Source organism: Dermacentor silvarum, chromosome 9 (assembly GCF_013339745.2).
Source record: "Dermacentor silvarum isolate Dsil-2018 chromosome 9, BIME_Dsil_1.4, whole genome shotgun sequence".
Classification (NCBI taxonomy): domain Eukaryota; kingdom Metazoa; phylum Arthropoda; class Arachnida; order Ixodida; family Ixodidae; genus Dermacentor; species Dermacentor silvarum.
Genome location: NC_051162.1, coordinates 112796663 through 112822549, shown reverse-complemented (window position 1 = coordinate 112822549; position 25887 = coordinate 112796663).

Here is a 25887-nt window from a genome sequence, read left to right as displayed (position 1 = left end):
TGCTACATCTGCAGAGAGCGTACTTATCCTTTGTGTATTTCCTAAAAGTAAACTCAAGCAATACACACCCTATCTACACAACTATAAATGATCTGTCCAGTGCCCAAACCTTTCAGAACCGCCCTTCCGTAAGAAAGCCCTACGCACTGCGAGTAAGAAGTCTTGCCGAAGAAATGGATGTGTCGCTCCACGAAAACGATGTCATTCCCCATCCTGTACAGCTGCCGCCATGACAGTGGCAGCTGATCGACTGTGATCTATCCTTCGTTGATGTTACAAAACATGCGCCGGCCGTACATATCCGTATGCACTTCCTCGAATTGCAGCACAAATACTCTTGTCCGGAATATTTTACCGACGCTTCAAAGTCGCACACTGGCGTGTCTTACGCGGCGGTCGGTCCATCCTTTTCAGCTGCCGGAGTTCTACACCCAAACACAACCATCTTTACAGCGGAGGCCTACGCCATCCTGGCGGCGGTTGAACACATCAAACGTCTAGACATACCCAAGGCAATCATTTATACTGACTCTTTAAGCGTGTTGAAACGTTTAAAAACTCTAAGTAGGCAGAGAAACCCCGTAATTATAGCTCTTTATTCCATAATTTGCACCGTGTATGCATCTAAGTAGCAAATTGTGCTGTGCGGGGTGCCAGGACACCGTGAGATCGAAGGAAATGAGTTGGCTGACAAGCTAGCCACATCTGCTCATACAAACGCTGCCCTTTCGCCCATAGCCACCCCTGCAATGGACCTAAAGCCATTTATCAAGAAAAAGGTCAGGGCCAACTGGAAACGTCTGTGGGACAGAGAAATAAGCAACAAACTACATACTATCAAACCTCATCTCACTCATTGGCCGCCAGAATCGAAGACACGCCGCACACAGGTTACACTTTGCAGACTAAGGATAGGACATACATACAGTACACACGCATACTTATTGTCCGGTGGCTATCCGCCTGTCTGTGATGAATGCGGCGAGCCACTCAGTGTACTTCATGTCCTCCTGCAATGCCGTGAACTGGAGCCTCAGAGGAAAAAACATTTCCCATTACCATTACGGCAGAATCTACCATTGCATCCTTGTATGTTTTTGGCCAATGAACCTATTTTTATATACCAATCCCTTATCGCGTTTTTAAAGGATATACAGAACTTTCCTGTTATATATCCAGGTGACTTGTAGCATGGCCTCTCTGGAGAGGCCGCTGCGGCGGTATTTTATTAAGTAAAGCACGTGCCTCGTGGTCTTTGTTCACAAAGGCCTTCGGTAGGCGTCGTGCTACTTTTATATCCTTAATTTTAGCACCATGACCACTTCTCATACATTCACGACCCACAGATCACTCCACACGTCACTACCATATTTCTATTCGATGTATGTTTTACGCTTATATACCGCGATTTGTTCTTAGGCCCCTTTACAGCCACATTGCATGCTGTCATCGGAACTCACTGATCACAGCAAACATACCATTCATTGTCTTGGCGCTCTTTGGCCACACTTGGCCCTTGCGCCACAAAACACCAAATATCATCATCATCACTTTCTTTGCCCTTTATCAAGTTGTACCTTCGCATTTGTATATTGCATTCTATCTTCGCATTTGTATGTATATTTTGCAGAACTCCTGCTTTTTATGTGTACTCACTGTTGCGACTATAATTTCAGTGCAATTACTCACAATACACGACCTTCTTCTTTCTGAGGTTTTACGTGCCAAAACCAATTCTGATTATGAGGCACGCCGTAGTGGAGGGCTCCGGATTAACTTTGACCACCTGGGGTTCTTTAACGTGCACTACAACGCAAGCACACGGGCGTTTTTGCATTTCGCCTCCATCGATATGCGGCCGCCGCGGCCGGCATTCGACGCCGCGATCTCGTGCTCAGCAGCGCAACGCCTTAGCTGACTGAGCCACCGCGGCGGGTCAATACAGGACCGGTAACAGCTGATCCTGCGCAATCTACTGCAACGAAGGACAGTATCATTGGCCGTTGCATATTGTCACGAGCCTCGAGAAGTAGTCCTGAAGGTTTAATAAACGTAGAGCGGCTGGCTCTTGGAAGACGCGACCGTCGGGGCTGGCTCGAGCAGAGAAGGAGCGCGCGGTCTTCTTTCTTCTCTTGGGCTCGACCCACTCTTGCCCTCGACCCACTACCTACAGGTGGCAATATCCCCCCTTCCGAACAAAAGCATCGCCTCGATGCTAAAAAAAGGCGTAGAAGACAAAGAAGAGGAAGGCAGGCAAAGCGAAAGTACACAAAAAAAAATGTAGCCGTCACGCCGGCACAGTCAATGAACGAAGAAGCAAGCTCCCAAAGATAAATGAAAAGTAGAAACAAAGAAGGGAATGAGAGAAAAAAAATGAAAACAAAAAAAATTACGGACGCGCAATGTACGGCTTCATGCGCACAACATGAACTATGTCTGAGGTCGGTTGTCTTTGTGTCCTACTCCGTGTCTGCGATGTTGTGTCCGGAACAACTTCGTAGTTTACGTCACTGACGCGGCGGAGCACTTTATACGGACCGAAATACCGGCTCAGAAGCTTTTCACAGAGGCCACGACGGCGAACGGGGGTCCACACCCAAACTTGGTCCCCGGGGTTGTAGGACACGTCCCTGTGGCGGATGTTGTAGCGTCGTGCGTCTGCCTGCTGCTGCTGGCCGATATGCAGCCGCGCGAGCTGCCGAGCTTCCTCAGCACGCTCTGCAAATTCCTCGGCGTCAGTTGTCAATAGGTCAGCGTCTTGACACGGCAGCATAGCGTCCAGCATCGTCTGGACTTCGCGACCGTAGAGAAGGCGAAAGGGCGTGAAGCGCGTCGTCTCTTGCACGGCGGTGTTATACGCGAAGGTCACGTAAGGCAAGATCCGATCCCATGTTTTGTGTTGAACGTCGATGTACATTGCGAGCATGTCTGTGACAGTCTTATTCAGTCGCTCGGTAAGTCCGTTGGTCTGCGGATGGTACGCGGTCGTCTTGCGATGCCTGGTGTTGCTCAATTCAAAAACTTCGTCCATAAGCTGCGCTGTGAATGCTGTCCCTCTGTCTGTTATTACAGTGGAGGGAGCACCGTGACGCAAGACGATGTGGCGCATGAAGAACTGCGCTACCTCTGAGGCCGTGGCTCGTGGGATCGCCTGCGTCTCAGCATAGCGTGTTAAATAATCAGTCGCGACGATCACCCATTTGTTACCGTCGGCCGAGAGAGGAAACGGTCCGAGAATGTCCATGCCGACTTGGTCGAAAGGCGTGTGAGGTGCTTCAATTGGCTGAAGTAAGCCAGCCGGTTTAACGGATGGTGTCTTGCGGCGCTGGCATTCACGGCAGCCTTTAACGTACTGTTTGACGCTTGCCGAAAGCCCGGGCCAATAGTACATTTCGTTTACTCTAGCGAGTGTTCGTGAAAAGCCTAAATGACCAGATGTCGGTTCGTCATGGCAAGCGAAGAGGATGTCGTCGCGCATGTCTCTTGGAACCACCAGGAGGTAAGCACGGCTGGTCGAACGAGCATTCTTCTTATAAAGCACGTTGTCTCGCAGACAGAAGGACGTCAGCGAGCGGGACAGATGGCGTGGTATGGTTGTGTCGCGGCCTTCTAAATGATCGATGATCGGTCTAATCTCAGCGTCGTCACGCTGCCGTCTGCTCAAGTCCGACGAACTAATGGCGCCCAGGAAGCCGTCATCATCCTCTGTTTCCTGACTGGCAGGATCAATGGGTGCGCGGGACAGCGTGTCAGCGTCTTCATGCTTACGGCCAGACTTATAAACGATGGTGATGTCAAATTCCTGTAGCCGCAAGCTCCACCGTGCCAGTCGTCCTGAAGGGTCGCGCATGCTTGCCAACCAACAGAGGGCATGGTGGTCCGTCACTACTTTGAAGGGACGACCATAGAGATAGGGGCGAAACTTGATGATCGCCCACACGACCGCGAGGCACTCTTTCTCCGTAGTCGAATAATTCGCCTCGGCACGGGACAGGGAGCGGCTGGCATACGCTATAACTCTTTCCACTCCATCTTGAAGCTGGACGAGCACTGCGCCAAGGCCAATGCTGCTGGCGTCGGTATGCACCTCAGTATCAGCATCATCGTCAAAATGTGCAAGAACGGGTGCTGACTGCAGGCGCTGTCGTAGTTCAGCAAAAGCCGCCTGTTGCTCATTATGCCACACAAATGGCGTATCGTCCCTCGTAAGGCGTGTCAGGGGTTCCGCTATCTTCGAAAAGCCTTTAATAAACCGGCGATAGTAGGCGCACAAACCCAGGAAGCGCCGGACGGCCTTCTTATCGGCAGGAGCTGGAAACGCGGCCACAGCGGCAAGCTTGTCGGGATCGGGTCGGACCCCTTTGGCGCTTACTACATGCCCGAGGAACTTGAGCTCTTCGTAACCAAAGTGGCACTTTTCGGGCTTAAGTGTGAGGTCTGCCGATCGGATGGCTTCTAGCACACTCCGTAGGCGGTGAAGATGCTGCTCGAACGTGTCAGAGAAGATGACCACATCATCCAGGTACACAAGACAGGCCTGCCACTTCAGTCCAGTAAGGACAGTGTCCATCATTCGCTGGAAAGTAGCCGGGGCTGAACACAAGCCAAAAGGAAGCACTCGAAATTCATAGAGCCCATCTGGAGTCACAAAGGCTGTTTTCTCGCGGTCGCGTTCGTCTACCTCGATTTGCCAGTACCCGCTTTTTAAATCGAGAGAAGAAAAATAGTGGGCACGCCGTAGTCTATCTAACGAGTCGTCGATACGCGGCAGCGGGTACACGTCCTTTTTAGTCACGTTGTTGAGCTTGCGGTAGTCGACACAGAAGCGTAGCGTTCCGTCTGGAGACGACCACGGGCTGTTGGAAGGTTCGATGACGCCATCGTCAAGCATCTCCCGGACTTGCGTACGTATGGCTTCGCGTTCTTTTGCCGACACGCGGTAAGGCTGCTGGTGTATCGGGCGTGCGTCTTCGTACGTGATGATCCTGTGTTTAGTGATGGAAGTCTGGCGTACCTTGGAAGAATGAGCGAAGCAGGTCCTGAATTCAAGCAAGAGCTTGCGCAGTGCTGTCTGGCTATCGGTGGACAGTTCAGAATTGATGTCGAGATGGCCCAGAGACGTGTCTGCTGTCTCCACTACTTCTGACGTGAAGCAGTTAACGTTTGCTACTGCGTCAGCAAACGCTAACGAAGTGCCGCGGAATAGGTGTCGGTGCTCGTAGCTAAAGTTGGTAACAAGCAATTGCGAATGACCAGCACGAATCTGTATAACACTTCGAGGCACACAAACACCTTGCTTCAGTAGGTGTTCCAAGTTACTTTCGGCCACCGCTTCGCCATCGCGTAAGCCACAGCATGTAACGTCGACGAGGACACTGGCTCGTGGAGGAAGCGTTACACTGTCTGCCGAAACACGAAGTACGTCGTCGCGCCGTTGGCCGTCTTGCACGTCGATTGCTCGTGCGGCAGAGAAAGTGATACGACGCTCTTGCAGATCGATAATCGCGCCGTACTCCTGCAGGAAGTCAACCCCAAGAATAACGTCGCGGGAGCATTCGCGTAAGACAAGGCAGCTCGCAACGAATGTGGATCCTTGAATCTCAACTCTCGTCGTGCAGGCGCCCAGCGGAGTAACGACGTGGCCGCCAGCCGTCCGAATCTGCGAGTTATGCCAGGGCGTGATCACTTTCTTCAGCTGCGTTGCTATTTTCCTGCTTAGTATCGTGTAGTCTGCGCCGGTGTCCACTAAAGCACTCACAGCATAACCGTCAACAGTCACTGGTATGTCGAGCGAAAGCCGGTCGTCTCGTTCAGCTGCAGGTGATGGCGGATCGGTATGTTTCCGTAACTGCGTCCGTCGGAGGTCTTCAGCGCTTCGACCATCAGCGACCTCGCCCCCAAAGATCGCCTCAGTTAGTTTTCCCGGCGGGGACTGGTCGACCGCTCGGGAGAATAGCGCTGGGGCGGAGGTGAAAATCGTCTGGGAGACGGCGATCGCGACTGCCGCCTGGCAGGCGGTGGCAAGCGCTGCTGGGAGAGGTAGTCCTCAATGTCCCGGGGTCGCTGGCCGTATCGGGGTGGCGGCGAGTATGCGGAAAAGCCGCGAATCCCAAGGCGCCGGTATGGGCACTGGCGGTACAGATGGTCAGCTTCACCGCAGTGGAAGCACAGAGGCCGATGATCGGGTGTGCGCCAAACATCCGACTTCCGAGGGGGCGGGCGTCTGTCGTCGACGTAGTGAACCGCTTGCTCCGAATGGTGGGCAAATGGAGCGGCATGAACAACCGGCGGTGGTGTATACCCAGCGTCGTAGTACGACATCGGCTGCGCCGACTGAATTGACACTGTAGGAGGAGCACGAACGAACAGCGGCGGAGAGGGAGCAGGGCGCTTTAGGGCTTCCGCGTAGGTCGCACGGCGGATATTCAGGAGGTACTGCCGCAGCGTTAGCAGGAGGCAAGGTGTCACGGAGCGCCTGGTGCACTTCGTCCTTGATAATGCTCGCTATGGAGCTTACCGTAGGGTGCGGTGTTACGGCGGCCTTTTGCAACTCTTCACGCACTACAGAGCGGATGAGTTCTCGCAGACAGTCACCGTTGCTTCCTATGGCCGTGAAAATGTCAGCAGCAGACATGCTGTTCGCTTGCCGCTCATACATGTTCGAGCGATGCAGAAGCATCTTTTCCATAGTCACGGCCTCGGACAAGAACTCCGCGACCGTCTTCGGAGGGCTCCGTACGAGGCCAGCGAAGAGTTGCTCCTTGACCCCGCGCATCAGATGACGTAACTTCTGCTCCTCCGTCATTCTTGGATCCGCCCGTCGGAAGAGGCGCGTCATGTCTTCGACGTAAGTGGTCACAGTTTCATTTGGCAACTGGACGCGGGCCTGAATCGCACGTTCCGCTCGTTCGTGGCGATCAGCACTGGTGTATGTCTCCAAAAGCTGACGACAAAACTCGCGCCACGACGTCAGTTGCCCCTCGCGGTTCTGAAACCACGTACGCGCGCCATCCTCCAGGTAGAAGTAGACGTGTACGGAGTTTTTCCGTGTCGTTCCATTCGTTCACGGAGGCCACGCGCTCGTATTCGACCATCCAGTCTTCGACGTCTTCGAACACTGTGCCATGAAACGGCTTCGGGATCCGTGGGCTCTCAAGTAGGTAACGGTTCGACATCGTGCTTCCCGTACCGGTTGGGGCGGTTTGAAGAGAAGCGCTGGTCATACCGGTTGATGTGGTGGGAACTGTAGCGTTGACGACTTCTGGAGACAGTCCCCTGATCCTGCGGCTGGCCCGATGCACGGGAGTGTCGACAGGCACTGGATTCGTAGCGCGGATCCTTGGAGGGGTCTGCAACATCCGTGAAGACGCTTACCCAGCACCTCCACCAGTTTGTCACGAGCCTCGAGAAGTAGTCCTGAAGGTTTAATAAACGTAGAGCGGCTGGCTCTTGGAAGACGCGACCGTCGGGGCTGGCTCGAGCAGAGAAGGAGCGCGCGGTCTTCTTTCTTCTCTTGGGCTCGACCCACTCTTGCCCTCGACCCACTACCTACAGGTGGCTACAAACAAGGTTCTCGAATGACATAGATTCATCAAAATATTTCTCATGAACTTGTTAATGTCATGGCATTTACGTTTTTCATATCAGCTGCATGCACTGCTTTGCTGGTTTCGAACTGATATAGGTTTAAAGTTCGTGTGATATTTTCTTTACTTATTAGATAGACAAAAACAAGGAAGCATTGATATCAGTTATTGCTGCCACAATGGTTGGGACATACGAGTATATTCCTGTATGAAAAAGTACATATTTTAGTGACAGTGCGTAGAGTTGAATAATTCGTGTGCAGCATCTAATATACAATGACATTGCAATGACAATGCAGGTATTATTAATGTATTTGAACCCCGACAAATTCTGTAAGAATGAGGCTGCGCTGCAAGGTGACCCGCCCCCCCCCCCCCTCCCTACCCCGAACGAAATTGCTGGCTACGCCACTGGTTGAACCCAACTGGTGCCAGTAACAAGCAAAACCACTTGCCACTGGTCCTAAAGGGGGCTAACTAGTCTCCTGTAGGCATGAATGGTGGCAGTCGGGAATCAACTGGGACCAGTTGGAACAGGAACCAAGTGGTCCCGGTCCAACTGGTCCTAGATCCCTGTGAACTGGTCACGCAAGTGGTGTTTGTTTATGGTCAGGTAATGCATCGACTCATTCTGCATGGATCACCTTTGAGTCAAATTGCATTTAAAAATGGTTGTGCTGACCTTAGATTACCCTGTCTGCGACACAAGTTCATAAATTTAGAACTGCCACAATTAGAGCCGAAATTTTATAATCTCATTGAAATTCTGCTACGCAGGAAAGAGCACAACACAATTTCAGTATCTCCACAAAAATATTATGTCGTAAAGGGCGGCCTCTCCATGACTAAACAGCCAACCCAGGTGTGGTTTAGAAGTCTGTTAGCGCAGATATAATTTTAAAATAGGTTTTATGCCTTGCCCAAATGGTGGCCCAGCCAAAGCAAAATTAACACAACTGCTATTTGTTGACTAGCTTTTATGTATGCTCAGAAGAGAAATGTGCAAGGTTGTAGTGCCTAACTTCGACATTTATACTGGCTTCATAAACAAATTCAGTTTGTGTAAGTCTCATGAAATCAACTGTTCTCGCTGCTTATTTCAGCAAGACCAAGCAGCAATTTAATGAAAAAGGTGAGGGAGAGACAAAAGCATGGGGATAAAACATTTATTGCCTCCATCACAGGTCATGTTCTTGATATCAAATCTAGTGGCATTAAATCCACTTGCACTGAGGTTAATAAATAGAACACCAAAGGGAAATTAAAGGTCATCATTGAAGCAGTTTAGAATAGTAAAAAATTCTTTTAAGACTATTTTTATTCATTTGTTTCCATGAAATTAAAACAAACATCATTATTGACATGAGATTTATAACAGTAACATAAAGTGCGATGCTTGGACAAGATAAGGTACATACCTATTCGAATGTTTTTTTTTCTTTTTTTTCACCGGTGGTCCAAGCGGGGCTACGCCTGCAATAATTCCAGAATAGGCCAGTGGTGAACAGTAAATAAGAATTATAATGAAGCTGGGCTCCATGCTTTTCATTTGTAAAGGAAACCTATATCATTGCGTTCTATTTACAAGAGGAATCATTACATTAAACTGCCCTTTTATTCATTAACATAGCTCAAAGGCTCCACAAGAAGTAATGTGTGAGAGAGGCACAAATAACAAGAAAAAAGCCAAAAAGAAAACAAGTTATGCAATGTTGTAATTACATGAACGTGAACACGCACTAATTCATTGCACCATTTTCCAGAGGAAATATATTTTACAATTCGAGTAAGGCAACGCCCTTTTCGATAAAATCAATGTTAAACAAAACTAACACAAAAATCAAAACAATGCTTTGAACGGAAGCGATACAAAAAATTTCGTGATCCAATTTCCACGTATACATACGGAACAACACCAGGTTCTATTTCAACATGGTTTCTCGAATAGACCCTTTTTGCCTTCATATATATATGCAATATGATAGGCCATGGTTAACAATTTGTACGATACTGCAAAAGCTTCCACTCGACCAACTATATCCTTAAACGAGAGCAAATGAGTGATTTTAAAACATTTTCCTAGAGGAGTGATTGCAACTATGGAGTAAGTTTTGTTCGGCTTTGCAGACTGCAAGAGACAATGCAACTATATTTTGCTCCACTACAAGACCACTAATATTATGGCTAACTTTGTTTTATACAAGCTCCAAAAGTGGTTAAGGAGCTGGGCGTGGCTTACGAAGTGGGCCAAAACGTTCCTGACGCAGGGAAGTATTGTTGCTTAGGAGTGTCTGAAATTTTGCGCCGGCCAAAGCCTTCAGATTGGCAAATGAGCGTTTAATCATTAGGCGCTCCCTAATTTTCAGGCGAACACTTTTCGTAGATGTTACAAGTTCCTTCATGCGTCCAAGCTTTGACTCAAATGCAAAACATGAGTGTGCCCAAAGTGGGCTCGGCTGTGCGACACTCTTGGGCAAATGCAGAAGAAGCTGATGCACAATATAAGTAATTTTGTTTCACCGAAAAGGAACTGAACATCAACTACAAACTTGACCAGATAATCTGTGATCGCAGCAACATCTTCACAACTCACTCTATCTCGATGGAGCAGTGAGACACCTCTGACGAGTAAAGCAAAGTGTTTTAAAAACTTAGCATCCAAGATTCCATCCATGTATGGCATAGCAAAAAACAGCAGCCATTGGTGCCACTCACTCGCCTTTCAGTACTTTCTCAATGAAAGGGAGCGTTGCAGCCAGTGAAAATGGACAGGTGGCTTCACACTGCAAAGTCGCTCATTAAGCAAATTCAGGTGGCTTGGTTTACCAATGTAGTATTTCTCGCCTACTTCCTACAAGTACAACTCAGCGATTTTTTGTGTCACATCAAGCAGCACACAGTGCATGTAATCAGGTGTGAACCCCCAAACTAGATTAAAATTTCGAAGGTTCATTAAGGGTTTGGCACCTTTCATGCCCTTCACAGCCTTGCATAGTATTGCTGCCTTTTTCATATGCTTCACCATGTTGTCGTGGCTTCTTTCCTTTGCCGGTTCTTCAATGGTGTGCTTTACTGCTCCTGTTTACAAAATCGAAAATAATTAATTTACACTCAATAAGGCAAGTCAATATTAGATTCAGTAATGAAATTTTCTAGCAAGAAACTGGAAATTGCAGGTAAGAAGCTTACATAATAACAATAAAGAGAAAAATTCTGGATATAAAATTTTCATTTACTAACCTCTGCGAATAGAGGCGAATATTATTAACCAAACTCAGTAACTCACTAAAAATTAATAAACCCAGTGCTTTACATGCTGCCAAAATCAGCACGCCACGTAGGCTTCCAGATTGATAGCCATTTTACTGACACAAAAATAATATTTTTGCGAAAACAGGCCTTAATTACTTCTACTATAATTTTACCGTGTCTGTTTCAAAGAAAGTTACCATCAACATGGGTTCTTTCGTGCAAGTACCAGCCACAGCCAAACTATCCGTTATACTGTACCATATATTTTGCATCAATGCCGAGGCATGGCTATCAGCAATGCAGCTGAAGCAGCAAATCTTCAGTATGAAGATAAGCATCAGAAATTCAGTGACATGTGAGGTCTATCACAAAGCCAGATGCGCATTATTTTTACTTGTCTGAAATGAAGGTGAGCTGGCATAGAAAAATTTCCACAGCCTCTTCCTCCAGTAAAGTAAGTGAATTTCACAATGAATTTGGTTACAGAAAGAGGTCTTTGCCATTACCATTTTCCCACTGCATGGCTGTGAGTGAACGTTCATTAACTTGTGTGCACACAATTACTCTTCTTCTTATGTTTCTTCTCCACGTGTAGAGTAGAGAACTGGATGAGAAGGAGATGGTTAGGTTTTGGAGGATTTCATGGAGGAGACACTATCACGACGAGAATAATTGGAGAAAATTGAAACGGTAGGCGCGGTTCTGGATGTACTCAAGAACGTTCGTGAGGGAAGCATGCGCAGGGACATGCATGGGACATGCATATTCGAGCTTAGGTCATATTAATGCTTTGTAGTAGGATTACTTTACCGGGACAGTTGCAAATGAGAATTTGCGTCGTAAGAAGCCCACAATGCGATTAGTGCCTTTAGATATGAATTCCACATGCAAATTTCACAAAAGGTGTTACAAAAGTCGCATTATTTCTTTAATTCTCGACCTATACCCACCTCCTAAATATACACGCGTATTAAGCATCGCGCCTCTAGGAATGAACCGCAAGCCTACGCGCAGCTCCCTTTCGCGTAAACGGTAGCGAACGTGATCTTTGGTACAGCTAGATCCCGCTGAGCTATGTGCGTACGCGACGGTTGTTTTTTGTCTGATTAAATTGTTCGCCAGAGAATGTGTCCGCAGGTAGAGTCTGAACCATGGTGGCTACCCACCCGGGCTACGCAAAGCTGAGTGCGTCCGTGACTGTTGTTTTGTGTGTGACTAAATTGCTGGCCGGTGAAAGTTAACGCTAGCAGAGTCTGAACAACGGCGGAAGCACGCCCGGACTACGTGAAGCCGACTTCGTCCGCAGTTATTGTTTTGTGTGTGGTTAAATTGCCTGCTGGTGAAGGTGACCTCTAGTGGAGTCTGAAGCACGGCGCGAACCAGTGTGCGCGTGTATGCTTCATGTGTACATCTGGACGGCTAGAGGTGAATGCCGACGCCTTGAGTGGTTTATAAAAACGAGCCGATCCGACACTTCACCCGTCTGCTCCGGGGACGATAAATGAACGCCGAGCATCTTCCGGGCAAATAGGCCGCCAACATCACGTCCCGACACCGAACACCGCCAGCCGCCATGGAAGCCAGCCGCCGACGTCGAGGCGCCGACTTCGAGGGTCACTTACGAGCCGTATCGGTGTGGACGGACTGTCGACGCGCCCGGTTTATTGTACGTCGCTTTGATTCTGTGGACTGCGGACTCTAAATATTTTCTAGCCCGAATAATGTTTGGAAGTTAAGTTTGTACCGGTAGACATACATAGGTTCATTTGTTTATGCTGCATTGTTACACGTGTTCTTTGCAATGGTCGCTTTCATTCTTTTGCCTAACACGTTCACAGCCGCTATTTAATAAGCCAGTTTGCCTCGTTGTTGAGTCATTACATTAAATTACTGCTCTTTGCTCATTTTGACTGGGCTTTTGTCTCGTTCGCCACAGCGATTGGCGACAGCCAGGCACCAGACTCCACCACCTTATGCCACATCTGAGGAGGAGCTAACGCAGCGACTCTGAGTCATGACAAAAGGCTGTCTATTATGTGAGCACAAAGGGATTTATATGAAGTGACGCTTATCAGTGGCGTAGTATTTGACGTATACTACTGGGTTAGGATGATTTGAATGAAGCGAGATAAGCATGTTTTTGCACTTAGTTACGTAGAGCTTCATTACCAATCGGAGCACCAAGAAGAAATATTATCCAGGTCTTTTTGCCGCAGAAGAATTAGTGATAGTTCGATAAACAACACAGTCGTGAGCAAAGAGCTTGATAGTAGATTGAAATTTAGTAGGGAGGTCGTTAACACAGGTTAGAAACAATAGTGGCCCCCAGAACAGAGCCTTGTGGTACGTCGGAGGCCAGATGAGTAAGTCTGGAACCACAGCCATTAACAAACACATATTGTAAGCGATCGGAAAGAAAACATTTAATCCAGTTTATGATGTGGGGATCGACGTTAAGCTTTCTTGACTTATAAAAAAGTAATTGATGTGAGAAGGAATGGAAGGCCTCAGCCAAATCTAGAAAGATGCAGTCTATTGTGAGGCCAGAATCAAGGGCCCGAAGCAGATCATTAGTAAAGAACAAGAGTTATGTTTCGCTAGAGAAATATTTTATAATACTGTGTTGACAGGAAACGAAATCCGAATTGGATTTAAGGAATTCGACCAAATTTAAGTAAATAATATGTTCCATCAGTTTAGAACTCAAGTTCAGATTGTACGATAGTTAGAATGTAAGTGACGACTACCTCATTTAAGCACGGTAACCACCTTAATTCCCTACCTTCCACTAAAGTTGTATGCTGCTGAACTGCAATGAGTGTGAAAAAAAAGTTCAGAAAGATTGAAAGATGAGAGTATGGCAGTACCCTTTAGCAGTTTGGAATTTATACCAATTATCCCTGAATAAGCTGATGGTTTTAAGTTCTTAAGGAAACACCACCATCATAATCAATTAAGGCAGAATACATGGGAATAAAGCTTTTTCTTTTCGCATACCGATGGTAAGTGGTTCATGTTTCGTCATGAAGAAATGAGGTGAAAACATTGTTGAGCACATCACAACAGCCCTCATCATTAACACGCAGTTCATAGTGGCCATAAAGTTCAATTATCTTGCTCTTTTCACCGCCGACTATGTTCCGAAATTTCTCCGGACTGTTCTGAAAAAAAGAAAAAGAAAATGCCGTCTATCGTGACGCCAGACTAAAGAGCCCGAAACAAATCATTAATAAGGACAAGAGCTGTGTTTCGCTAGAGAAAAATTTCCATAATAATTTGCCATAATTTCCACCCCACCGGACCGCGTTAGGACAAGAATAGAACCTTTAAGCTTTGAAGAAGTGCATTTGGCAATAATTGTACGGCTCGTATTATTAACATACTACCCTAGCCGATGAGCACGGGACATTGTATTATCAGGAATGCTAAGATAAAATTTTTCGCGCAACACATCACGCACACACTTTTCAGCTTGAGACCAGTTTTCCGACGAGGTGTCAGCGATGCCGTAGGGTAATGAATTATCTTTACGGGAACCGTCCACGAGTTCATCAACACGGGAGTTCCGTGCAGTAGTTTCATTACAAATCACCTTTTTAGCAATGTTAGGTAGGTCGGTAGTTATCTGTGCAGTATCAAGCGACTCAAGAGTGGCTTCTACGGTAGCAAGTCTCGAGGATAGATCCGACTCTTTCACTTCTAGTTCTTATTGGTTTGTTCTAACTTCTGCTAGCATGTCAACTAACTCCGCATGACGGGAGTCGGTTTTCGATGACAGCGCAGCAATAGCAGCTAAGACAGCGTTATTCTGCGAAGTGTCGCCTCCGCGGGTCCTAGGTTTAGTTTAACGTCACGAGCTAAGACCAACAATTTGAAAACATACAGACACACGCGGATACAACTCAAGAACACTTGCGGGCCAGGGAGGCGCAACAAACAAGTATTACTAGATGGTTTGCCATAAACTGGTGGGTACCTACGCACCTGCACAAGAAAGTAGAATAGGTTTTGATGCGACTGCATTGCTCCCCCTATACACTGAAGACACAGGGTATACGCCCTTAAATCCAAGTTGTGATGGGATGTCGTTGACGATGGTGCTTCTTAAAAAATAAAAGAAGCCACGGCCGTCGGTAATGTAGAAACGCTGTTGACGTCGGAAGTGGGCGATACGACAAGCCAGCACGGTGACGACTGATCGGTGAAAGCTGGGCCGCTATCTTGTACGCGTTATTAGACAGTTTTAGTTACACGCACGTAGAGGCTTTGCGTACGTAGAGCTTCTACGTGTAAGCAGTGCGCATGCGCAGAACGTAGCGGCCGCGCGCTGGTCTCACGGACGTACGTGAGATTCGATTTTTTACGTGCGTTTCTTGCGCACGTATACAGCTTCGCGCGGGGGTTTCGCGAGATCACGAACAAGCGATAGCGTGCTGAGCGCGCGCAGATGGCTTGCATGAAAACACGGCGACAGGATGACTGGTCATTTATTTCATTCCATGTCAACGATGACAGCAGATAACGCTTGCACAACACACTTCCGGGCATTGCGGAGACGATATGACCGGCACGCATCAATGCACATCACTGGCTTCGCTGAAATACTCATCTTGAATTGAATTGTTCATATTCCCCGATAGATGTAGCTACGTTGTGCGTCGCGTACGTGTAGCTAAAAGCGTTTCAGATGGCGTGCACGTAAGGTACGTAGACTGTTAACGTTTGCGTACGTGAAGTCTCCACGTACGTGTAACTAAAATTGTCTATTAAAGCCGACCTTCGGTTCGGCCTCACGCGATTGTCCAACATTGGCCTAAGCCGCGATGTTGGCGCTGCCTGGACAATCGCGTAAGACGAAATCGAACGTCGGCTTGACCAAAGGAAGGCGATAGCCACGTGTGCGGAACGAGCAGAATCTGGCCAAGAAAGCAGAATGGTTTTTGAAGCGACTACATCGCTGTCGCTTCATAACCATTCTGCATAAATCTGCATAATTTTGACACAAAACACCTTTCAGTTAGGTCGCATTAGAGGTCGCTTACTAAAATCACACATGTAACGAAAACATACAAGGCTATTACCGTTGATATCTTTGCAACTGTACTACCCACGCGCCTTAAAGGCCAACTGCGACGAAATTCTGGACAGCGTAAAAAGTCCCGTTTTAGATCATTTAGACACATAGTAGCAACTGGGGGAATTTTTACGCTTGAAATGCGAGTGGGTGCTTCACCAAACGCTCGCAAAAATCGATGTTTTCCATGCCGAAACTGAAAAAAAAAATATGCCATCAACGCTCCTCGCAAGTGACTTACCATTTAGACTCTAGAGAACCAGCGCCCTGGTCGGCTGCTTCCCTTGCTTGTATCCCGTTCCCGTGTATCAGCGAACAGTTCCGCACGTCTGCTGGCCACAGAATTAGTATACCCTGCTGGCTGCATTGTGCGCAGTGTCCACGCCATTGCGCGCACGCGATGTTACTTCCGAGTGACGCCGGCTTTCTTTAGCTGGTTGCCTACGTTCAACTAGCAGAGCATGAACGCGTTCTGTCTCCGGTCGAAGAGCGCATTGCGCGGATATAGTTCGGCGTAACGCGGACGTGATTCATTGGCGGGGCGGTTACGCTACGTCGGCGAAAATTAGGACGCTCTACGAGCTCTAGTCTAGCGTGCCTGATTATGGAATAAAACATGTTTATCTAACGCCAACGCCGAAGCGGCTAGAACAGAGGGCATCGCGCGCTAGCTTGGCTGAGTAGCATTGCTGACTTCTATATAGTTCGGGTTCACTGATGCGAGCGAGCTTGAGCCTTTGACAAACAAAGCGCATGCTCCCCGCGCACTTGTGCGCTTGCGCTGTGGCAACAACTGATCGCCGCGCTACTGCGGGTCAGGTTTATAGCGCAGGGTACACGTTAAGCGACCCTAGCGTCTCCGGCATGACGTATCTGACTTCTCCGGTCGCTGCCTGACGCGCGGGAAATGCGGGACCAGACAACTATACCGCCATCTCTAGTAAATGATGAGTAGCTGAAGATCAGCGCGGCTGGGCTGTAGGGGCCTACCATCGAGAAAGAAATTCAACTAGACTGGACACTCCCATAGAGCCCAGCGGCCGTATTGACTGCAGCGCACTAAGCCGTCAGCATTAATACCTGAACCACACTTCCGGTTTCTGTATTGGGCGCGCGCGCTTTGAGCGCCAGCTGGCACGCGTTACACCGGCGCGGCATTTTCTTGATTCTACTGCTCAACCGCGCGCGGTCTTCGTGCGGAATCGTTTTATTATGCAGTAAAAATGATTGCGAACGATGTTTACAAGCCTTCATCGAATATGTGCCAGGTGCATTTTCATAAAGTAGACGCAGGGCGCATTGTGAAATGAGGAAACATTTATTTTGCTCTATATAAATGCTCGCTCCGGGCTTTTTGTGCATTCATCCAACGTTTTGGCAGGAGGTAAGCAGCAGTAGTTTCCGTACGAAGCTCCACCGGACGGCGTCAGCTCAAAGTGAATGACAAGCATGTGTAATTTTCGTATTTAGACATTATAGGAATACTGCGTGTAGAGGCGAAACGTGCGAAAGTGGTGAAAGGGTGGCATTACGAACAAAAGCAATTCGCTTTTACATACATGGCGTAGAAAATACGCGACTCTTATACTAAACAATACCACATAAAATATGAAGAAAACATCTGATTTCCAAGCATTCCCCCAATCGTGGGCATTATTTCCTGCACTTTTACCAGCACAAATGCACGGGCGACTGCAGCGTTTCCAAAACAACTTGGCCTCAGCCGACGCGATGGTATACGCTATACGTACACAGAGATGGTCACACCAGAGGCTCCCAGCTAGACCATGCTAGACGCTCTAACAATGCCTTCTACTCGCACTCAAGACAAATGCGCGCGCGCAAAGCCTGTTTTCAGTCGTTCTGAAGACGGAATTTTTGAGTTACAAGTTCCTGGTTTTTCGGCTAATCGGCGTTATCTTTTGCGCGTTCTGCTGGCGCAAGCAACACACTCCTGTGTTATCACTCTTGGCAATCGCTCGTCGCGTTTTCGTCAAGCGCGTGAGTACCGAAAGAAGGTATATGTTGTTGTGGGGCCATAACAAGCGTCACAAACTTGTCACACTAAGATTCAGTACACGTCAAACTCACTTTGTCACCACGGCCGAGCTGCTGTTCGCTAACTGAGTCAGCAACGCCAGGCGTGGCGAGCGTGGCTCAAAAGTATCGCAAAAAAGTAACCAAATAATTACAATAATGTTGGAGGTCATAGAAAGCGTCACGAACTTGTGCTAGTAAGATGCAGTACACGCGAAACTAACTGCTGCGAAACTAACTGCGTCACATAGCCGAGCTGCTTTTTTGCTGACTGCGTCACAAAGCCGGGTGCGTGGAGCATGCCCAAAAACTACCGAAAAAAGTTACAATGATGTTGAGGCCTGTAGGAAGCGTCGCAAACATGTTCTAGTACGATTCATTAACTCAAGTTAACTGCGCCAGGATGGCCGAGCTGTTTTTTTCCTGTGTCACAAGTCTCAGTTCCGCGCCGTAAGCCTAAATGCGTCGCAGACTGTCAAATAAAATTACTCACCTTGCCGTAGTCCAATAGTGCACTGGTGCCGTGTCGAAGTGCACGAGGAACGCAGAATACGCCGGGAGCCCAACAAACCAGGTCAAAATTGAAAAGCTGGAGGCGGCCCTAATCCTTGACTTAGGTGTCTGGTATAGTGGCACTCGCACCTCGGCGTTGGTGCGCCCTGGTGTAATCCTTGGGTTAACTTTGTGTTTTCTTTGTGTTAACTTTGTGTTATCAGACAAAGATAATGCTGAATAAATTTTTGATGTAAACGATGTAAGCAACACTAAACTACACTACACTACACAATACTTGGCTCGGCGTCCTCGTCGTCTACTTCCTTGGCGAACGGAACGGGCGGGAAATTGAACCTGGAGGAGCGAGAGAACGAGGTGGCGGGAAACCACCACGCACGTGGAGCCAAACCAATACTGATGCGGTGGGTATAAGTGTACGATTGTGTGCTTTGGTGTACGGCAATTAGATTTACCCTAACTGTTTCGAATTATTCCTGTCACTTAACTAACTCAATTTGTAACTAAACTTATGCTCTGATGTCATATCTATCATCAACATTAAATACAACCATCGATTTCCTACAGTTTTTGTTTTTAGAGATTTATTTTGGATTTAGAGACATTTCTTGAATTTAGCACGAACTAGAAGTCGGTGGTCGACCGGAAGTCGCTGCTTCAGAAACAAAGAGGGTCACTCGCTGCTCCTGTCACTAAAAAAAGACAGGCGGGTCGCCGAACAGGCCAACGCTCACATGCGCAGCCGGCCTCGCTCGCTTTAGTGGTGTGTCTGGCGCATGACACATGCATCTGGCGCGTCTGGCATGCTATTGGATTGTCGCTAGGTGACGCATAAAAAAATAATTCGCAAAGTAAAGGTGCACAAAGCTTTTTGGTTCCAGTTGGAAAGAATAAAAAAATAAAGCAATGCCTGTTAACTTCATTTCACATTCTTTTTTTTTCGATGCTCGCGGCAGCTAACGGACGGCATTAATACTAGCGCGACGTATTTCCTGTTGCCAATTTTCGCCGAGTGTCCCGTCTTGTTGAATTTCTTTCTCCATGGGCCTACCATCCAGCCAACCGTGCATGGGCGCGGTTCTAAGTGCATGTAAACAAACGGCCAGATAGGCCGGGCTTCGGCCGTGATCAAGTTTGGCCCATTTCGCTCCGGCGGCATTGCATGCCGGCATGGCTTGCTGCCGCATGTACACCATCCCTGCCGCGTCGCGTTCTCCTTCGTGAAAATGCAGCATGCGGTTCCTGCTGACATCGTTTCTGGCGCTGCGTCAGAAATTCTTTCCTTTGTGTACTTCGACGCGTCCAATGTAGAGCCACGCGAAAGGTCTCGAAGGTGATGCAGTACCCACGGCCAGTGGATAAAAAGAAACACCAGTTTTTTTTTATCCAGCGGCCGTGCACTACCGCAAAATGATCGCTGGAGAATATCGCCCCTGAATACAACATACCTTTGCTTGTCGTGCTCCACTGCGGCTTCTATTACTTACATAGTTACCCCGAGAAAGTGTTTGGCAAGCAGATCTTGCATGGGTAAGTGACTGCGCTCGTGAAATGTAATTTGTGTAGCGTCGTCAAGTGCAGTTTACATCTGTTGTGCGCGTTGGCTGGTACGCGTCGCACTTGCCTGCTGCAAGTGCGACGCATATACTTGCAGCAGCGCTGTGGAACCTGGGTCAGGAAATATGTGTTCGGCCTTCCTCTTCGCAGCGTTGCCTACGTCGAAGGGTGTTTCCACCCTGAACGACAGGCTCCCACACAGTTAATCTAACCAACTCTAGAGGAAAAGCTCCCCATAGTGGTCATGCATTCAAATTGGCTATCGCAAGGGCGCCGCCATGTTCTCAATTGTGCATGCGTGCAGGCGCGCAGGCGCTGGCAACCAGATGCGATTCAGACGAGACGCGCAATCAATGCTATACGCAGCTACCCTTAGTATGGGGGCGCCTGACTAGTATGGTGGTGCCTGACTAGATGGCGCCACCATACTGAGGGAAGCTCGGTTTCAAAGGCATCGTTTCAGGCACAGTAAAGTTTCTATCGAAATTTTATAAACACCTAATCCAAACTTTCTCAAAATTATAGGAAACGAACTTTACACGTTGTCTACACGTAGCATCAGCCGCAAAAGTTTACTAGACGCAGGATCTGCCAAGAAGCTGAATTCTCGCGAAGCGTGGTCACACAGCCTCAAATTAAATGTTCCACTATGTAGTAGCCTTCGCCACCTACACAGCGATTCATTAAATTACGAGTGCCATGCCTTAACAGTGCAGTAATTCACATTTTCAGGGGAAACCGCATCCCGTAAACTTTTGCGGTTGACTGTACGTGCTGCGCGTTAATGCTTGCATAATATTTTGAATATTTCTAGCGTTAAAGAATACGCCGTAGTAACACGGTGGCGCCTTTGTGGGTGGCACATTATCGCTCAGTTTTTCCTCTAGAGTTAATATACTAACTCTATAGAGGCACCCTGCACCTTACAGTCATGAGGAGGAACCACCTGAGTAGACCCGGAGTATCGTGAAGTTTGCCCCGGCGGGGTTACGCCTCGCTTTTCCTTCACACTGGAATGTACACGGAGGAAGCAGGACCTTCAGACGCCCAAGCGATTCGGCGAGCTGGAGATGGCTAGCGAGAATGCCTAGCCCGCCAAAATAGTCCTGCTTTGCGTGCCACGGAGGCAGCAACGAGGCGACGTGAGGGTAAGGACCCATCGGTTCGAGCCGCAGAAGCAGAAGCGCAGCGTCTAATAACCGCGAGGACATGATTAGTCAGTTTCTTGTTATTTATATATCATGTTCTTGCATATCACAGTGGTTAAAGAACCCCTACGGGCGACGGCTGTATGTCGTGTTTCTAAACCAGGGCCGTACTTTGAACACATGCCTACTGCAAACACGAACCAATTAAGCGCCAGTGATGGGACACAGCGACCTTTCCACGCGACCCGCCGGACGAAAGCGTAAGGTGTACACCTACTGACAACCGGAACTCTAATTTCCATTTATCCCAAGAGACACTTACTAGCTAGGTTTAGGGTTATTAGCCTCTTTCTATCAGTACGCGATATACGTATTTAGCTTCTGAAAGGATAATGCACGTTGCTGCCTGTATATTGTGAGGTGCAGTGTGATATACTGCAACACTAATCGTAGAGCGCAGTTGTCTCTATGAAGGTCGGAAACCCTCAAGTATCTAACCTGTAGCAGTGAAGCAGCGCCACAAAGTTCTCGCACCTTTCGGAATGGCCTGCTATGCGCGGACACTTGCGTTCTTGAACCTTCGGTTGGTATGACAGCGAAGCTGTGTTACACCGAGTGTTACACCATGCAAGTCAAACTTGGCAAGCATTCTACACTGTAAATCTTTTGTTTCAAAATTGTTTCACCTCATTTTTGAACCAAAGCCTGTCGCAGACCTTGCAACTGTGGCCAAACTCAAGATACAGGAATTCCCGCTTGAGACGAGCAGTGGCTCCACCGTTCAGAATGGTTGCTCCTCTACGTTGACGCCATTTTAGAGATTCTTGTTCACGGATGCCGGATTCTTCATTCCGACGCCGACGATGTGTTTCCGCTTCCCGCACGCGCACTTCGGGATCGGCCTCCCGGCGCTGCCGTTTAATTTCGGCATCTCCGGCGCGCAGCTCGGGGTCGGCCCTACGACGACGAGCCCGTTCACGAGACAACTGTCGCTGACGCTCGCGTAGGGCAGCTTCTTACTCAGAAGTACGCACTACTCGTGGTCTTCCCATGGAATGTGCGGAACCACTAATCCAAAGTTCCGTATATACAACCAACGCTCACGCGAACTCCTCTCACTCCCCACTCCTCCGTTGACCTACTTTTTTTCTACACCGCCATTGGTTGGCGCGCGTCACGCTCTCCCCCTCCAACCCCTTTCCCACTGTTGAGCTCTTCTTTTGCTCTCCTCTCCCATTAGGTCACGTGGCCCCCTTTTTTAACGAAGTGCGACAACGACTGTACTGGGTCCGCATAAACAGCTTCACCGTAAAAAATATAACGGGGCTCGCCTCTCGCCGTGCACGCACAGCAACGCTTGCACGCACAGCAACTATTTCCGCTGTTTGGTCACTGAAATCCTTTAGACTAATCAACAAAACATCAAATTCTGATGTTTTACGCGCCTGGAACTAGATACGATTACGAGGCACGCCGTAGGTGACGAACTCCGCTTTAATTTTGTCCACCTGTTGTATTTAACGTGCAACCAATGCCAGGGTACACGGGCGTTTTTGCACTTCGCAATCATCGAAATGTGGCCGCAGCGGCTGGGATTCGATCCCACGCCTTCGGGTTTAGCAGCGCAACGGCGCAGCCACTACGCCACCACGGTGGGTAGAACGATCAATGTAAGCTGACCGGCAGCAAGTATCCTTACGGCTTCAACAAAACACCTCGATTCGAAGCGACAATCGTGAAACTTGAGGACATCACCCAGCGTAAGTGCCGGAATGAGCCTGGCAATCGTAGCCATCTTTGTTTATTTGGGAAGTGTTTCCAGCACAAGTAACTTATTCTGGCGTGGGGAATATCGTCGTGCCATGTTTTACCGACGGGATTACTTGGCTGGCAAAAGTCACCAACATGTCATCTCTTCGAAAGGTGGCCACCAGCTGGAACTTCAGATTTTTCACTGCTGCCTACCAAACACCGACGCTACATCCGCCTATATAAGCCAGTGACGTGAGCAGTGGCACGTATACTATCTGCGGTGACGAACCCGGCACTGCTGCCACTGAAGGTAATGCTACGCGACTGCTGCTTACACGGCCTCTGCAACGAATAGTTTAATTATTGTCCTTTCGCCGAGAAGCATTTGATTTTCGCCAGAATTTACGGCCTGTTCCTTCGACAAGAGGGTTCGATCAAACAGCAGCAAAGAGGCGGAGGCCAGAAACCTAAAATCAACAAGACATGCAACACCGCAGCGTCCGAGAAGGTGACCAACAAAGCGATAGCTAACCGGGACAACACTGATGGAAGTGTGTGGCAGGTGACAACTATATCACAATATCTGCAAATAAGAATAAAGGGAGAAAGATTTTATTCAACTGAAATACTCGTACACAACTTAACTGACACATTTCATCTGAATCCTTCTCATTACTGCTAGTCATGGGCTCATGCGATTGGCATACACGTGCTAAAAAAAAGCATACATTCTGCAGTTAACGCGTAGATTGGATGCAAAGGCATAATGTAAATACAACATATTGAACAGTGCAATATTAGTGAAAAAACAATAATTATGTACAAATAAAGTAATTGTGCCACGAAAAGCCAGCACATTGCATGCACCACGCCCTTGACGCAAATTTTCTATATTTTATGCGACAGTTCAAGACGCTGTGAAAAAGTTGTTACTTTCCTTTATAGCAATCGGGATACTGTTCCATATGTTAGTTCTTATCTTGTACGCTTCCCGCAAAGGTTGTGCAATGTTAGGATACTGAAACTTTTTTGGCCTTTGCTACAGTACTTCAGTAAAGTGTTAGGAAAATGCCCCTGCACCTTTCCATTGATTTATTCGAACTAGCGTCATACGAGTTATTCACAGCTTTTTACTGTTCGTATTACTGAAGACATTAGTTTCTCAGAAATTCACTAGTCATCTTGACGTACAGGGTTACGAAGACAATTTTCTAATTTATATTTACAAATATAAATAAATCAATCTGCAGCTGAGCACACAACTAAGCGGTATGTATTACGTAATCTGTGTAATCAGGTAGCGATGGTGAAAAATATCTGTGAAACACCTTTGGTCTCTGACCAAGAGTCAATGCGTTAAATCGATTGGGTTAGCTTTTTAGGCTTCTTTTAGCCATCAGCAAATTAAGGTCATGCGCCACAGTTCTCTTATTAGAAAGTTAATGTGATGCCTTGTACGCCGAACATTACCTTTATTTGCTAGCTGTATCCATATTTCATTCAATATTGTTTATGCATGACAAGCATGACAGCATAGTTTCGTGCTACAAGATGGGTGGATGGCAATTTTTCCCTTTCACGAACTCTCCTACATCGTGCGGGATTCCGCAGAACTGATTTGCCACATTTAGTGTCCTACTGCTTCGAGTTGTCGATGAATTCACCCTCGCTCTCCAAGCCTCTTGGTTAGCTCAGATAGTACAGCGACCTCTACTGAAAGACGATAGTTCCAGGTTCGAATACGCGGACCAAGAGAAAATTTTTCTTTAACTTAGAAGCTTACTTTCTGAGAAATCCATACGAGTTTTCTTATCAGCTTCGTGGCTGCAAGCCGGGTGGATGTCGATATTTTGTCCCCTTCAATATTGTTACGCGTTAGAGGTTGTGGATGAACATCTGAACTTTTTTTACTCGCATTTTGTTTTCTTTGTATTGTTTGTGTATTTGTTTGTTTTTATAAATCAGTGGCCATATAAACATTAATTCTGTTAGAGCTTCGGTCAATTTTTCTGTAGGATATAAATTTTTAACACGAAAGTGTTTTATGCCGGGGTCCACCAAGACTTCACTGACGTATTTCCGTCACGGAAATACGTCATAGAACATAATACAAAGAAAGAAACCAGAAGAAAAAGTTCCACAAACATGCAAAATTTGGAAATCGAACCCACGACCTCTCGGTCCGCGACGATAGATCGCCGAGCGTTTAACCCATTGCGCCACAAACGCATTTGCAGAGAGCTACACAGACGCGCCTTATATATCTAACACTCCTCCGTGTACCCGCGCTCTTGCTCGGGGCGGTGCCGCCGCCTACGAGCAGAAAAGAGAAGTACTGCATTATGACACTAGACAGTTTTAGCAGAGCGTTGCTTACGCTCCGCTCCGCTAACGTTTCACGCACACCACTGGTTGCATGAACTGCGTTGATTTGGCTTGTTTGACAAGTGCGTCTGCCAGAGACGCCGGCCACGCGCGCTCAGCGCGGCTGTAAAACGGCAAAGCAACCAGTAGACGCACCCTAACGCTCCGCTCAAATGGCTTCGTAGCGGACCGTGGGCAGCGTTCTTCGTTCCGCTGCCGATATGAGCGTTGTGCGCACGCGCATTAGCGCTCCCGCTAGCGTTCCGCTGAGCGGCTCTGCGCGAATCGTTCGGACACGACGGTCTGAGCGGAGCGGACCGTGAACGCTCTGCTAAAACTGTCTACTAACGCGCACCGACAGTGAACGCTTCGGTGGTCTCAGCACTACGACGCCTCGATGCCAGCATTCGAAGGGACGCTGGCATCAAGAAGCACTACCAACGCCACCTAGGTGGCGTTCACCGTACTCAGCACAGCGGAGCGTGGCCTCCGCAATTAGCTCTGAAAATGTTTCTGAAGTTGATCGCGGAGGCTGCAATTACGACGCGCTGTACGCGCTGATTTGACTCGGTGACGATTCAGTTACGTGCTTTGTCTTGCGCGT